Source organism: Saccostrea cucullata, unplaced genomic scaffold (genome assembly GCF_032062105.1).
Source record: "Saccostrea cucullata isolate Sc308-1 unplaced genomic scaffold, CSIRO_AGI_Scuc_v1 ctg2, whole genome shotgun sequence".
NCBI classification, from domain to species: Eukaryota; Metazoa; Mollusca; class Bivalvia; order Ostreida; family Ostreidae; genus Saccostrea; species Saccostrea cuccullata.
This window is the reverse complement of record NW_026936751.1, coordinates 518784-530000: the sequence shown is the minus strand read 5'-3', so window position 1 is coordinate 530000 and position 11217 is coordinate 518784. Positions and strand designations below refer to the sequence as shown.

General features: G+C 35.0%; 1 protein-coding gene across 4 annotated transcripts in view; it reads left to right on the top strand.

Annotated features, from left to right (window-relative positions):
- LOC134246498 (ras-responsive element-binding protein 1-like) overlaps positions 1 to 11217 on the top strand; it is a 33342-nt gene that overhangs the window by 3506 nt on the left and 18619 nt on the right. The window contains exon 1 of one of the 4 annotated variants that reach the window (XM_062728877.1): positions 1088 to 1235. The exons of the other annotated variants lie outside the window; for them this stretch is intronic. The gene's annotated coding sequence lies outside the window, so the exon portion shown is untranslated. Of the gene's footprint in view, positions 1 to 1087; positions 1236 to 11217 lie in introns of those variants that run through there. 4 annotated transcript variants of the gene reach the window in all.

Sequence of the window (11217 nt, the reverse complement as noted above, 5' to 3'; positions counted from 1 at the left end):
GTTTGGTCAGTTTCCAAAAGAAATTGCTACATTCCATTTCCTTCGTTTTTTTTTTTTTTTGGTTAACAAATATTCGAAATCTGGTCCTGATTTTACATTTTTTTTCCCCTTAGTTTTTAATTTGAAAATCTTTGGATGTCTTTGAAATTGAAACCAAGAATATTGATATAACGTCTAGAAGTGAGCGCTATAGAAAATTCTGACTCGTTACTTTAAATTGATAACGTCTTCATATAATCACAAACAAAACAATCTTTGTATACTTAGAAAAACTTTCCTCTTTGCTAAGTCTATATACCCATCAATTGTTCAAACTGTTATTGTCGCAGAGATTGGAAAAGTAAGAGCGATATTTTAAAGTTTTGGCTGTGAATGGCAGCGTATCTTTTGTGATTTGTAGCCTTGGTTACGGCGAGTTTGATTCAGATGTGGTGATATGCGCGGTATTTGTCAACTCATTAACTTTGGAAGGTGCTGTTTAGTTTACTTTAGTTCTAAATTCGGATGCAGAGAACTAAGCATGTTTAGACGTCGTCAGTTTTTAGGCGTCAAGATATTCAGTACGGAAAAAAGTGACCATACAATAAAATTCGATACAGCGCTTTTTATTTGAACAGCAACAAAAGATTCCATTTTCTTATTTCACAGTTTTGTACAAATGATGGAAACTTCTTGCGACATTTCAAATTTCTCGTGCTGCGGGCATTATTTGTTCTACCACTACCCCGCAGTAGTAACGGAATTCGCCGCAGAAACTACTATTGGGTTTTGATAACGTCCCATCGCCAAATCAATAAATACCATTATCCGTACACAGAAGTCTGACTTCAGAATATTGATGGGCTAAAATGTTTTCCAAACATGGCAATATTTAAGGGCCGTGTTTTTACAATAAGACAAGTCAAGAAACGAAAGCATCCACACGCACAGAAAATGCATACACGAACAATTTAAGCTCAAAGAAACCCTTTGTCACTAAAAAATGAAGAGAAAAGGGAATAATGAATATTAAGGAAAATATTTCGTGTTACGTGTTACAAATGCAAACACTCCCGGAAACTTAATGCTTACGGTTTCAGATTCGTATTATATATGATGCTGAATTTCCGGTACAGAGAGCGTGCATCCCCAGAAAAAGAGCATCTTCATCAGCATTTTCTTCACCTACGTACTCATCCAGACGACATTTGGCAGTAATCAGCGAATGAAACAAACAGATTAACATTTCATTTCAGGTTACTTTTATCATCGGATGAAGTTAACTTCTATTTTCATTTTCCATTGTTGTCATAGTACTTGTAGCCTCATTTTACTTCCACATCCATCATGGCATGGCGAAATGCTAGGGGGAGTGAACGGGGGAAATTTTTATTATTGACATTTCTTTTATCTATTTATGGACTTAAAACTTTTGAAGAAACATACATTTTAAACAATTTTTATTTATTTTTTTTTAAAATATAGTTGTATATTTTCAGTTGGGCGTTTGTTGAAAAATTTTGTGGGTAGCATTTTTTTTTCTTTTTTAAGTTTTGCTAGGTACTGCAATACAGTACTTTTGTAACTTGGTTCTGATAAAATGCCAATATTACAAGAATAGGGAAAAGGTATCGCTGATTAAACTTCATTATAGACAAAAGAATTCCTCTAAAAATATTATCTGAAAGTGTTTTTCACGCAACATCAGCTTTATTTGAATAGTTGGCTCTGAAGTCTGGTATGGGTGACATCCAAATCTTGTGTTACCTATCAACAAAGATGATCATCCAAGCCAGACAAAGAAAATATGAGCTGCAGAAAGTATTGAAGAAACAAGATATGAAAACCTTTTATGTTCGTTTGTGTAACTCATCATGTAATTTTGCTGAAAGCCTCGTAAAGTTTCCTTTCTTTTGAAAACTTCTTTTATGGTATTAGAATATGCACAATACAGTTTAAAGGCCGAGCAAGGCTGGAACAATGGATGTAGATATCACAATTTTTAACAATAGTCTTTTCCCAGTCAATTGTTCATTAATTGTGTAGAAAGATTGAATTATCCTTGGATAGAGGTTGGCTTTTTGTCATCATTGAAATAGAAAGTGTGTAAAGCTTCAGTTCTTTACAAATTAGTGGCACTGCACCAAAGGAGTCAGTAAAGTGAATGTAAGGGATTCCATATTGTATTGTTTTGGCTGTAATAAGCTGATAATACAACGATGGTTGTCAAAATACTGAAAATAGACTTGGAGATTAGTACTAGTTACTGTCTGACTTAGGATTTTTTTGTCTGTTAGGAAGTGGTGTCTGGTTGCATATTGCTGTCTGCATTTAAGGACATTCTTATCAGTTTTTTGTTTCATTTCATTGATTAAACTAATTGCAATTCCACTTGCAATGTCCATTGTTCAGAATTTTGAATTTTTCATTGTTTCAAAATTAATAAATTTAATTTTTAGAAATAATAATATTTTAAAAAACTTTTTAATTAAAAAAAAAAATTATTTCCTAAGTTTTCATATACATATTAAAAAAATGAAATTTGGGTTTCAAGCAAATAAAAATATGAGGGCTCTTTGCTCTGCTGAACATTATTCGACAATTTTCATGACAAGTGGAAAAAACTTTTTTGCAATCTAATGGAAATTCTGCATCATTCAGAAAATAATTTATTGATGTTTAAACTACATCCTGTTATGAGGGTTCAGAAGAAATCTGTCAATTTAAACTGACTGTCTTGGGTACTAAGTGGCTGATGTTAGATGCTGTTTTATTCTAAAACCTCCCCACTCTAATCACCTTCCCTAGAAGCCTTCTTTTCACCTGCTAATTAACAATTTATCGGGTACTGAGGTGACTGAGGGACCACCCAGGTTAGAAAATAGTTGCTAGAGGCAAACAAAGAAAAACGGTTACATGTGCCAAAATCATCTATACCCGCAAGTAAAGGAAGCTGGAAAATGGGGTCTGACACCCAGTGGCAGAATTCTCTTTTGTTGAAGATTGTTCTGCAAATAAAGAGAAGGGGGAGAAAAAAAATGCTTTTGTATGTCTTATCTACTGAACATTTCATCTCTTGACAAATACTGAGGGGTAAGATATCCACTTGTAAATTTCTTTTTTTGGTAATTAGTCCTGGTGAAGTCTTATTCTCTCTCTCTCCTTTAACTTTGGTTCTTGTAATTTGATCAATAGGTTCTTTGTGAATAGGGACACTGGGTTTGGAAAAAAGGGTAGGCGGAGTGCGGGACAGCCACTCTTCATCCATTTCTAGAGAGCTGTAGCCATTTGATGCTTGACTGATGAATTGAGGGCACATTTAGTCTGTTAGGCAGATCTTTATCCTAGTGTGGTAGAGTGATAGAGATTGAAGTGTTTAGATGCTGATGGTTTTGTACTTGTTAAACCTGAACCACATTTTGGTCCAAATCCCAAGGTTTTCTTTGTAAAACTGAATTGACACCTTGAAAAATCTGATTTTTTCTTACACGAGCTGTTTGCGGTAGGGCTTTTTTTGTACTGCAGTTGTTTCTCAGTACTAGAACAATTTAAGCCACCTAAGATAACTTCCTTGATTATAAATAATTTAGACAGTTTATGATTAAATTTGCATACAGTAGGTATAAGTAAGTAACAGTTTGTGATGGAGCATTGTCATTTTCGATATTAAACATTATAGATTAAAAAAATTATCTGTTGGGTGAGTCTGAGTGCATTATTAATTAAACACAAATTTTTGATAAATGAATTCATGGATTGATTTATCATGTATCCTCAGAAATTCTAATGATATTCTGTACCAGTGTTTAGTTTGATTAGAAATGAAACAATTGTCAGAAAAAAGAAACATCCTGGCCTAATAAAAAGGATAAATCACTTGGGAAAGATGTACCAACTTGTTTATTCATCCCACAAACAAAATACTTTAATATCTAGGAATACATTGAGATGTATCCTGGGGCTGTAGCTTGTAGAGATTTTAGGTGCTAATTTGTAATTGTGTACCCCCTGCCTGGCCTCTGTTACCTATCAGGTAGTCAATGTTTGTACCTGTGATTTGGTCCTGTGGTTGCAACATCACTGTTCCATTGTCTACTATCTACCTGTTATTCTGGGCCCAAGCCATAATTAACACCCCTGGCTCCCCTCTTATCAGTTGCTTTATGTAATCTTTTATTGTAGGAATTAAGCTTTCATCACTCAAACTCCTTTGAATTCATTGTGTCCCTGCCTTAGCCCTATTGAAAGTTGTTTGCCTTAGGAAAACAATATTATCCCTGTAAGAATGTGTTGAGTAATCAGGCTCAGAATCAATATGGGCAAGAAAAAAGAGTTCTCAATTGCCACACATCTTTTTACATCCCTCATTCCCCTTTCTTCTTCTTTTATAAATTTTTACCTTTATATCAACCTGGGAATCTGCACCTGTAGACACAGTAGGGCTCAGAAGACCATGAAACAGATAACAAGGTGGCATTATCCCAGGTACAGATAAACACGCAGCCTACATCACTCACTGATAAAGAGGCTGGGATGACCTCATTCTTTTTGTCCCCCCACTCCTATGTTTATCAGCAAATACTTGTTGCTTTTCTGTAATTTAGAATTAAGCTCTTCTCTTCTTTGGTGATTTCATATCCTCCAGTCAATGAAAACAATAGTAGAAAAGGAGGCAGTTATTTTGAAACTGAAAAGAGGATTTTAATGGTATAAAGCCAGGTGATCTTAACATTGGGTAGGGACTTGTACCCCTAGGTGTGAAAGCTGATGATAGATGTATTAGTTTCAGAATTAAAATAAATTCCTTCTTTTGATAATTTTTTTTTTTACTGGATATGACCTTTGGTGTTTGAAGTTGTAAAATTACTGTATTGAAGTGGTTTTGGATTCAATTTACAATTATCACCGGCAATTTTTTCCCAGTATGAGATGAAAATAAACAAGGACATTAGTACTTTTTTAAATTTGAGAGCATGCAAAGAATCATTTTTCTCTTTGAAACGGAAGTTTTTGACCATTGATGAGAGTAATGATACAGGGACATCTAGTAAGATAAGCGTTTAAGTGGATAGGTTTTACAATACACTAAGGAAGCTAAAGTATACATAAAAAACTTATCAATAGCAAATTGTATCACAAGGATTCTGTTTATTATAAAAGATGGGGAAGAATTTAGTTGTCGTTGGAAAGGAAAAAGGATACATTAGCGATGAACCTTTACTTAAACTTTCCTAAAGATGAGAATGTTTCAAAAATTTTTTACAACACCTGCATATTATGTAATTACACACACAAAAGAGATACATCTTTTTGACAAATAATAGCTGGAATTCATATTTTGCGTTGGTCATTGATCATATCTTTAGAAACGGTGACTAAGGGAGAAAAAATCCACAAAAATGTTCAGCAAGGTATCTCGTCATCAGAAAAGGGAAACCATCACCACATTAACACAATACTGTCGCCATCACAACCGGAGATTGTGGAACAAAACACATCATGTGACCCCACAACCTCCCGCCTAATAAATCCTTTCGTCATTATACCTCACAACTTATTACGATCAGATTACAACCTGCATAGGATTCTGCAAGATAGATGAAAATTATAGGGTTTTAAAAAATATTGGCTTAATTTAATGTTGCTAATAATTATTATTCTGTATTAAATTGATGACACTGAATGGGGAAGGTTTCTGAAAGTCTCCTATGATTTTGCAATGGTTTCTTTGTGTTCTGTATCGGAGTAAGAAGAGATTCGGCTTCTGGTCGTGCTCCAGCAGATCACAAGATTTTTATCGAGTTTTTAGAAGGTCAGCCTTTCATGGTCGTAGCCTCTGATAATCTGATGGCGTGTAACGAGCAGCATTTTTTTTTGCCACTGAAATCATAATTATATTTCTGTTTTGTTAGTTTTCAATAGCTTTTGGAGACCTAACTGGGTTGCTTTTTCATTACTTTGAAATTAGAAGTGTCTATTGAGAAGAATTGATTACAGCTATCCACCATTAACTACACTTCAATTTGACATTCCACATATAATCTTCATTGTGTATAGAAACTCAGATAAATACTTCTGATGTAATCAAAGACTTAATAAGATGTGAAATCTAGAAATATCTTGAACACTGGGGCTACATTTTCAGGGCATTGTGCTTTCTCCATCGCTTGATATGAATTTCATAAGATTGAGGATAAACCACTATATTATTCTTTTATAGATGAAGAAATGTGATTTGTAATGCTACCTCCATCTTCTAAGTTTATTGTATGACCTAACTATAAAACTGTTTTGTATGATTGATGATAGTTTGTTTACTAAGATGTGTAAAGCTTTAGAACAATTCAGTAAGAAGACAGTTCAATGTCTGTAAGATCGGGCGAGATACCAATATAGTGATGGAATAAAGTATTGACAGCTCCTGGGTTAAAACTTGGGAAGATAAATTCCTTCTATTAATAAGACACACCTGCAGCCAACCTGATGAATTTAGTTGAATGCGGTCGATAGTGGACATGTGGGAAACAGATACCTGTATCTTAGACCAAGAATCCCGCAAGGGCTTCTGAAATTGATTCTCACTGCGGAACATTTCGCTGTTGAGTTAGAAACAGAGAAATTCATCTTCATATGTTGGTCCAATTTAAACAGTTTTATCCCCTAGATTTGATGAGTAAGCCCCTTGCCATCGATAAATCAATATACAGATTGATCTGGGTGACAGGAATGCTTGGTTTTCCCTTTGAGTGATGATAGTTGGTTACCTGTGGACGGAGGTAAACGGATGCTTGTTTCTGTCAAAGTGGGATTTCACTACATCAAGTGTAACCCTCCCAGCACTTAAAGATTAGTAGATTTTTGCTGGGCTGAGAATTGTTTTTTTCCTCTCACAAGCTGATACCTGGTTTAATTATGCTGTCTTAGTTTGACATGGATGTGTCTTACATGTAAAAAAACAAAATAAAGTTTTTCATAATGTTCCCATAAATAATAGTTTGTCTACAGACGACTGATTCATGATGCTGAACGCGGAAAGTTTGTAAGCCTGGGCCATCAACAGCGCCAAAAAAGTTGTTGGTGCTATATCAGATGGTGACAGCTAAATACCAGAAAAGCCTTTTCTCTGCTGTCATCTTTTCATTTTATTGCAAGTTCCGCATCAGACCAAAATAAAACGTATGAGTTATTATTTTATCAGGAGGCTGATGTTATAGTTACTTGCCTCAGGGCCCACCTGTAGGAATGTACAAATGTCATCAAGGATATGAAGAAGCATAAAAGAAAAATTAAGATACAATTTTTAAGTGAAAGATATTTTTTCCACTTAGGGTGATTAAAGAAATTCTGCTTTTAAATTGTAGAATAAAAAATTATAAATGGTTGATGAGAATAAAATTAAGTCTGTACTTTTAGATAAAAAGTTGGAGAGTTTTATTTAAATCAAATGAGACAAATTGAAATAATCTTTTGATGTATTGATCAATCAAAATTTCACATTTTTTTCTGGTAAAATCGAATGCATGTTGAATGTGTCATAAAAATGTTCAGAAAAAGGGTGTCAGCACCATATGAGTGATCTTAAACACATCATCATAAATTCATGAACTTTTGAAATTATTCATAAAGTACTGAATGTATTATTTTAGAAAGTGGAGTTGATGAAGTGTTGGTGATTTGTGGGTAAGATAAAAACTGATTGTTTTCTGGTGCGAAATATTTCCCAGCATACCGTGGTTGACATGTGTTAACTGCACTGCAGGGTGTATTTACAGGTTGCTTTGGGAACGTAGTATGTAAGTCCGGGCTTAGTTATCGGAAGCTGAGACGTCGAGCCCTCAGTCCATCAATCATGTACGAATCAACACTACGATGGCCCCAAGTTGTTTTTACTTTTCATCTCTATGTTAAACTCACCTTGTGTTACCTGTGGTTTTCTCTCTGGTTCCCGTACATGGAATGACATGAATATCTAATCATGGTACAAGTGTTACGAACTTCAGTTAACCAATCAATTTACATTTATAATTCTCATCACTAATTGATTTCAAAAAATCTTATCAGTTTTTTTCCCTTTTATTTTGCTTAAAACTGCATAAATTTTTATTGGTAGCCACAGGAACTTCAAGTTATATTAATAATTGAAGGCAAAAAAATTTTCATTTTAAAGAAACTAATTTCTTGTAAGTATTATTGGTGCTAAACATGGAAGGGAAGAAATAATTAGCAGACGTTGTTTTTGCCGGTTTCTTTTGTTTTGGTTGTTTCCGTCATTAACAGAACATGAAAAGTATCTTTATTAGCAATACTCACTGATGATGAATATGGCTACAATGTGACATGGCTATGTAATTCTTTTTGTTGTAATGATCAAATGATGTATCGTGATAATGGCCGCAAAGTGACGGTGATACATCATTGTTTTTGACAGAGGATACTGGTGTTAGCCCTGCTTTATGGTGGTTGACCCACGAATCAGGACCAGACACGGTCCGATGGCCGGCCATGACGGCTAACTCCTGACTTCTTGACTGTTATGTCCAAAGAAACAAACATTACAATTTTCTCGTATTTGTGAATAATTGCTAAAATATTGGCTTGCAAGTGCTGAACATTTCACTCATGGTAATGAAGTCTAATAAAATTGCAGGGTTTTTGATTAAGTTGAGGACAATTAAAGATTGATTTTAATTACACTTTACAGCATCAATGTGTCAACTTCAGAATTAACAAAAAAAATTCAGAAGGAACTTTGTGCCATCATGGTCCATGCACAAGGTAGACCTATAAATAAAATATGGAATCCTGATGAATCTAATTAATGGCAAATTGATATAAGGTACATGATGTGTAATAGAAAATGAAAAAAAAAAAATTCCTTGTCTTTACGAGTCTTTTGATGTTTCTTCTAATCTGAATTTTTTGGTGGCATTTAAATAATCAGGAAATATTAATGCGATATTCAGATGGGCACTCTGAAACCTTGTAACCTTCGTAAGTATACTACCGTCTTGTACTGAATGATGCTCGAGATACTGGGCCCGATTAAACTCCTTATTCGGCTTTAATTTTGAAGTATTGTGTCCTTAATTCTGGTCTCTGCAGTGTCACTTGAAGTTGTCAGGGCAGTTGTCTTTTTGGGGCTAGCTTATCACTGTAAGCACGAAACAGTAGGAAGTTCCAGATATGTGAAGTAAGCAGGCTGAGATAAGGATGAAAGGATGCAGATAAACATCATTTGTGTGGATGCATTACGGGGTTTTTCATTGTTCGTCACAAATAAAGGCTTACATTTAAGACTTGGTGTAAGGTGTTCGTTGGCGGGCAACTTGATGCGTTAGTGTTGATGATAACCTGTCTATTTACGGCTCCTGTTTCCAAGCGACCTGTTTTTAGCAGAGCTATATATGGAAGGATTTCGTGCTCCCTCTCTCTGTAAAGGAAAATTGATAGATGGCCATAAATGTTGGTGTATGTACCATTAACGATGTTGTATCGTTTAGAGGGGAACAAGATGATGACAGAATATGTACACGACTGCATAAAGGGATGTTCTAAGAAAGGGACCATGTACCTGTTATTTTTATACCTGTTAATAGTGGCGGATGATAGCAGTAAAAATTGTCCTTCTTGTAAATCTGACAGGTTGATTGGTTCAAGCTGTACTGGGAACAAACCCCAAAAACAAATGGAATTGTGTAATCTTTTTCCTCTGTGAGCGATGACCTCTGCAGCAAAGGTCATTGCTTATGTAGGCCTGGGGCCATGGCTTTATATTTTGTCATTACTAGCTGATAATGGCTTTGGTTCGTGGCTGAAGACTGGTGAGAAGTTCCTCCACAAATCGCCTGTCACATCTGACTGACCCTGTCAGAGAATCAGCGTGATGGACACCCAACAGGAGCAATGACCAGCGCTGTAGCTCCCCCTAGCTTCTGAAAGCTCTGTGATGGATCGGCCATCAAATATTTAACAATGACTTTCATCAAGATGTTTGTAAATTTGTAAACAAATAACCTTAACATTATTGCATATTGATAAGAGTAATAACACCCACCCATCTAACATGAGCCAGGAATTTTTTTTGTTGGATGTAAATTTTCAGATTTTTTTCTCTAGAATTGTGGTATGCAAATTTCACTGTAAGATAAAGAGAAGGGGAAAAGTAGTATTGTTCAACTATATAAATACAGTGTGTTTCATGATGTGAAAAGTCATGTAAAATCTTTCTGATGTTAATCTTAGATTAAGACCTTTCATCTATATAAGGGGATTATCTCCGTAATTAATCCCTAACAAGGAGAGCGCATTCACAGCTTCCCCCCTAGCTAGCCGTTGTGTGTCTTTGCTATGAGTAATCATCCCAGAAATTTGGACCAGTAGCCCCCAAAACTCTGGAATTCAATGCAACAGTCCATCTGTGTCAACTGAAGCTATAAATGCCCAGTATAAATATTTAACCGAGTACCTATTTACATTTTTCCCAAAAGGATAAAGATGTTTAAAAGTTGAAGAATCTATTAGCACTTAAATGCCATAGAAATCGCAGGCAAAATATTGAATACTTATATAGATGCTTAAACTAAACAAGATATTGTTTGGGACTCAGTAGTGGCAAAATGGTTTACCTATGAGGAAGAATGAATTGATGTAACCCTGTCCCAGAATAAGGGGGGATTCTTAGCGGCTTCAATGGGGTGTTGTAAATCAGAAATTACCACGTACAATCAGTTCCCAGAAGGATGCATGGGAAATGTCAATATTGAACATTAAACATTTCATCCCTGGATGAGGATTTCTGTATTTTAAAAGTTTCGTGAATTCTATTTGTGTAGGAGATTTTTTTTTTCCTTTCACATAATTCTGAAGTATTTGCTGCTTTAAATACCCTTCCTAGATGACGTAGGTTTTATGGGATAAGGCTGGATACTTTTTATATGAATTAATATCTCCGCATTATTAAAATAAACGGAGAAATGCTGCAGAAACTTTGTAGTTTTATTATTACGCTAGCTTTCTAAGTCAATGTATTCTGAATCCACTACCAGCTGCGGGGAAATAAAGGTCCCCAGGTCTGAACATGATCCCCCTTAGATTGATACACATACTCTCCTTTTTTGCTTTTCTTGTGATGGATGTCATTTTTACAGTTTTTAAGAGATTTTTTTTTTTGGTATAATGGATGTATGATTGCTTGAGATTTATCAATCGTAATGGCATGCATTTCCACATCAGCAATTA